At 46.9% G+C, this 6,000-nt stretch overlaps 1 pseudogene; it reads left to right on the top strand.

Moving 5' to 3' along the window:
• The first annotated feature begins 495 nt into the window (after positions 1–495).
• LOC135547817 (cilia- and flagella-associated protein 53-like) lies at positions 496–5,806 on the top strand (annotated as a pseudogene).
• Positions 5,807–6,000: the final 194 nt, after the last annotated feature.

Here is a 6,000-nt window from a genome sequence, read left to right as displayed (position 1 = left end):
TGAAACAGTTCCAAAACTTTTTTATTTTATTTAACATTTATTTAACTAGGCAAGTCAGCTAAGAACAAATTCTTATTTACAATGACGGCCTACCAGCGTCGCCAAACCCGGACGACGCTGGACCAATCGTGCGCCGCCCTATGGGTCTTCCAATCACGGCCGGATGTGATGCAGCCTGGATTCAAACCAGAGACTGCATTAACTCCTCTTGCACTAAGATGCAGTGCCTTAGGCTGCTGCACCACTTGAGAGCCCAGATGTTTTAGTTAAAGCAAATAACTAGGGCTTGGAGGATTCCTTGGCCAGGTCACTTGTTCAGGAGAAACAGCTGGCCCACAACCATGATTACTAAACCTCACTACATGTTCCAGAGGGCGATGTCAATGTTTGTCTATGGAGATAGTATGGCTGTGTGCTCGATTTTATACACCTGTCAGCAAATAGCCAAATCCATTCATTTGAAGGGGTGATCACATACTTTTGTATATATAGTGTATGTTGGAGGCAGAGGAGAAGGAGCTCCTGAGAGTGCTGGAGAGACAAGCCAAGATGCGTGAGAGAGCCAAGTTACTGCAAGAGAGAAGGCAGAGTAAAAGGTAGAGAGTGGTGGAAAACAAGCTAGAACAGCTATTCGGGTAGAGGGAACACCTTAAGGGTGTTTCTAGTTGCCAATCTTGAAGTTTTTTAAATCCGTGTCAATACCTCCATACCGATAGGTTCTAATTTTAAATGGAAAATGTTCATGGAGCAGAGTGAGGAGCTGCTGACTGAACAGACTCGACGCAGACAGGACAAGGTTGGTAGAGAGTAGGCTGTGCAGCTACGACAGGAGGTGCAGCAGCAGAAAGAGGAGGTGGAAGAGTAACCTGCAGCAGCTGGCCAACCTGCGTGTTCAGATGGAGGCCTCCGAGCAGCGGAGAGAACAAGCCAAGCAGTTCAAAGAGGAGGAGGCCCAGCTACTCGTAGGCTAATTCAGCCAGTAGCTGAGATGTTTCTCTCTGAATCTGTGTATTTCTGCTCTGTGATCACTAATTGGGCCCTCTGTATCTTGCTCTGTGATCCCCAATTGGGCCTTCTGTATCTTGCTCTGTGATCCCCAATTGGGCCTTCTGTATCTTGCTCTGTGATCACTATTTGGGCCATCTCTATCTTGCTCTGTGATCACTAATTGGGCCCACTGTATCTTGCTCTGTGATCCCCAATTGGGCCTTCTGTATCTTGCTCTGTGATCACTATTTGGGCCCTCAGTATATTGCTTTGTGATCACACTAATTGGGCCTTCTGTATCTTGCTCTGTGATCACTAATTGGGCACACTGTATTTTGCTCTGTGATCACTAATTGGGCCATCTGTATTTTGCTCTGTGATCACTAATTGGGCCCACTGTATCTTGCTCTGTGATCCCCAATTAGGCCTTCTGTATCTTGCTCTGTGATCACTATTTGGGCCCTCAGTATATTGATTTGTGATCACACTAATTGGGCCTTCTGTATCTTGCTATGTGATCACTAATTGGGCACACTGTATTTTGCTCTGTGATCACTAATTGGGCACACTGTATTTTGCTCTGTGATCACCGATTGGGCCCTCTGGATCTTGCTCTTTGTGTGTGCCAGGGGGAGCAGAGAGATATGCTGCGTTTGGAGGAACAAAGAGAATACCATCAGAAGCTCCAGGGTCAGGAGAACCGGTGCAGGCTGCTGAACCACTTTCTGAAGCTGGAGATGAAGCTCCTGGCCAGAGAGCAGCAGGACGAGCTGGCCCTGACATGAGCATCCTGGAGCAGCTGCTGACGGAGGACAGGTATGAGAAACAGGGTGAGGTCACGAGGAAGGCTGCAATGTCAAGTAGTATTATCATGTTAAATTACCACATTGTCAGTCTGTTTGGCACGCAAAAGTAAATCTTATGAAACTAAAAGAGGCAGAGGACCACTGACTGAGGGTGTGTTTTTACAGCTTGAGCTGCGAGTGGAGCAGAGTAGGTACCAGCAGTACCTGGCCAATCAGCTTGAGGAGCAGAAGAGACAGGAGGTGTAGACAGAGCAGCTGAAAGAGCTGATGCAGACCTCGGTCCGTAGGCCAGGGATAGGCTGATGAAGGACGTGATGGACAGGCCACCTGCAGATCCAGGACAAATGTAAGGAAAGGGACGAAAGGAGAACTGTCTGTAGATCTGTCCCTTTCAAGTTCAATTTTCAACTTTTAATGAAATGCCTTCCTTGCAAACTCAAAACCCAACAATGCAATAGTCAATAACAATGTATTACTTGACAAAACACAAAAGAAATAAGAATAAGGCCCTGTGAGCGTGCATAGAGAGAGTGCAAGTAGGTCAATAAAGATACAAAGTAAACTCAGACCGTGTAACTATTTTGTTAGCTACAATGCATTCAGAAAGTATTCAGACCCCTTCACTTTTTCCACATTTAGTTACGTTACAGCCTTATTCAAAAATGTATTAAATTGTTTCCCCCCCCCCCCTCATCAATCTACACACAATACCCCACAATGACAAAGCGAAAACTGCTTTTTAGACATTGCTGCTAATGTATTAAAAATAAAAAACTGAAATATCACATTTACATAAGAATTCAGACCATTTACTCAGTACTTTGTTGAAGCACCTTTGGCAGTGATTAAGCTACAAGCTTGTCACACATGTATTTGGGGAGTTTCTCCCATTCTTCTCTGCAGATCCTCTTATGCGCTGTCAGGTTGGATGGGAAGCATAGCTGCACAGCTATTTTCAGGTCTCCAGAGATGTTCGACCAGGTTCAAGTCCAGGTTCTGGCTGGGCCCCTCAAGAACATTCAGAGACTTGTCCCAAAGCCACTCCGCATTGTCTTGGCTGTGTGCTTAGGGTCGTTGTCCTGTTGGAAGGTGGAGCTTCATCCCAGTCTGAGGTCCTGAGCGCTCTGGAGCAGGTTTTCATCAAGGATCTCTCTGTACTTTGCTCCATTCATCTTTGCCTCGATCCTGACTAGTCTCCCAGTCCCTGACGCTGAAAACCATCCCCACGGCATTATGCTGCCACCACATGCTTCACCGCAGGGATGGTGCCAGGTTTCCTCCAGACGTAACACTTGGCATTCAGGTCAAAGAGTTCAGTCTTGGTTTCATCAGACCAAAGACATTCAGAGACTTGGTCTGAGATTCCTTCAGGTGCTTTTTGGCAAACTCCAAATGGGCTGTCATGTGCTTTTTACTGAGGGGTGGCTTCCGTCTGACCACTCTACCATAAAGGCCTGATTGGTGGATTGCTGCAGAGATGGTTGTCCTTCTGGAAGGTTCTCCCATCTTCATAGAGGAACTTTGGAGCTCTGTCAGAGTAACAATTGGGTTCTTGGTCACCTCCATGACCAAGACCCTTCTCCACAGATTGCTCTGTTTGGTCAGGTGGCCAGCTCTAGGAAGAGTCTTGGTGGTTCCAAACTTCTTCCATTTAAGAATGATGGGGGCCACTGTGTTCTTGGCGACCTTCAGTGCTTCAGAAATGTTTTGGTACCCTTCCCCAGATCTATGCCTCGGCACAATCCTGTCACTGAGCTCTACGGACATTTCCTTTGACCTCATGGCTTGGATTTTGCTCTGACATGCACTGTCAACTGTGGGACCTTATATAGACAGGTGTGTGCCTTTCCAAATCATGTCCAATCAATTGAAATTACCACAGTTGGACTCCAATCAAGTTGTAGAAACATCTCAAGGATGATCAATAGAATAGAGTTCAATTTCAATTCTCATAGCAAAGGGTCTGAATACTTATGTAAATCAGGTATTTCTGTTTTTTTATTTTTTATAAATTTTCTAAAATGTATAAAAACCTGTTTTCGCTTTGTCATTATGGGGTATGGTGTGTAGATTTGAGGAAAAACATTTCTTTAATCCATTTTAGAATTTGGTTGTAATGTAACAAAATGCAGAAAAAGGGAAGGGTTCTGAATACTTTCAGAATGCATTGTATTTAATGGTCGTATTGCTTGAGAATAGAAGCTGTTCAAGAGCCTGTTGGTGTCAGACTTGATGCACTGGCACCTCTTGCCGTGCGGCAGCAGAGAAAATAGTCTATAGCTTGGGTGGTTGGGGTCTTTGATAATTTTCCGGGACTTCTTTCCACGCCACCTAATATAGAGGTCCTGGATGGCAGGGTGCTCGGCCCCGGTAATGTACTGGGGCTGTCCGCAAAACCCTCTGTAGCGCCATGCGATCAAGGGCGGTGCTATTGCCATACCAAGCAGTGATGCAACCAGGAATTGAGGGCCCATGCCTAACTTTTCTAACCTCCTGAGGAGGAAAAAGCACTGTTGTGCCTTCTTCACGACTGCGTGTGTTTGGACCATTTTAAGTCTTTAGTGATTTGGACACCGAGAAACTTGAAGCTGTCTATCTGGTCCACTGTCGCCCCGTCGATGTGGATGGGGGCGTACTCACCCCCTTGTTTCCTGTAGTCCACGGTCTTGCTGACATTGAGGGAGCAGTTGTTGCTCTGGCATCACACTGCCAGGTCACTGACCTCCTCCCTGTAGGCTGACTGATTGTCACCGGTGATCAGGCCTACCCCTGTTGTGTTGTCAGCAAACTTCATGATGGTGTTGGAATCGTGTGTGGCCACACAGTCATGGGTGAACAGGGAGTACAGGACGGCACAAAGCACACACCCTTGCGGGGCCCCTGTGTTAAGAATACGCATGGTGGAGGTGTTGTTGCCTACCCTCACCACCTGGGTCAGCCTATCAGAAAATCCAGGATCCAGTTGCAGAGGGAGGGGTTCAGTCCCAGGGTCCTAAGCTTGATGATGAGCTTAGAGGGGTCAATGGTGTTGAACGCTGAGCTGTAGTCAATCAACAACATTCTCACATAGATATTCCTCTTATCTAGGTGGGTGAGGTCAGTGTGGAGAGAAATTGAGATTGTGTCATCGATGGATCTGTTGGGGCGGTATGTAAATTGGAGTGGGTCTAGGATGTCTGGGATGGTGGAGTTAATGTGTGCCATAACCAGCCTCTCAAAGCACTTCATGATTACAGAAGTAAGCTCTACAGGGCGGGAGTCATTGTGGTATGAAGCCTTAGTTCTTGGTGAAAGGGAAGGTTGTGGTCATCTTAAAACGTGGGGATTACAGACTGGGACAAGGGGAGGTTGAAAATGATCGTGAATATGCCTGCCAGCTGTTCTGAGAATGTGCCCTGGAATGTGGTATCATGGTGTGTGTGTTTGTGCTTTTACCTTAGTGGATCTGAACATGCAGAAACAAGCCCAGCTGGCTAGGGAGAGAGTAGAGCTGAACAAACTGCTAGATGAGGAAGAGAAAAATATTCTGACAGTTGTCCTCTCACAGCAATACACATACATTTTTTTCCCTCTATATATCCAACCCTCTTTTATACACAGCAAAAGTCTTCCCAATCAATACATATCTCTGCTTTCTTTTCCCGGTCTGAGACGGGGCTGTCAGGGGTTCCAAGCAGACCTGCTGGCCCAGCAGCAGTTGAGTGATGAGGGAAGGGTTCAGACAGAGCAGGAGCACCAGCATGATGCATCTTCCTGTTGTACTGCTCCTGGTAGACCAGGCCCTGCCGGTGCTCCTGGTAGACCAGGCCCTGCCGGTGCTCCTGGTAGACCAGGCCATGCTGGTGCTCCTGCTCTGTTTGAACCCTTCCCTCATCACTCAAATGCTGCTGGGCCAGCAGGTCTGCTTGGAACTGCTTGTGCTCCTGGTAGACCAGGCCATGCTGGTGCTCCTGCTCTGTCTGAACCCTTCCCTCATCACTCAACTCCCCATGCTTACTTGGAACAACCTGTGAAGTAAAGCAAATGCATTTGATTTATTTTACCTTTATTTAACTAGGCAAGTCAGTTAAGAACAAAATCTTATTTTCAATGACTGCCTAGGAACAGTTGGTTAACTGCCTGTTCAGGGGCAGAACGACAGATTCGTACCTTGTCAGCTCGGGGATTTCAACTTGCAACCTTCCGGTTACTAGTCCAACGCTCTAAC

This window comes from Oncorhynchus masou, chromosome 11, assembly GCF_036934945.1.
Source record: "Oncorhynchus masou masou isolate Uvic2021 chromosome 11, UVic_Omas_1.1, whole genome shotgun sequence".
Lineage (NCBI taxonomy): Eukaryota > Metazoa > Chordata > Actinopteri > Salmoniformes > Salmonidae > Oncorhynchus > Oncorhynchus masou.
This window is presented reverse-complemented; position numbering and strand designations above follow the sequence as displayed.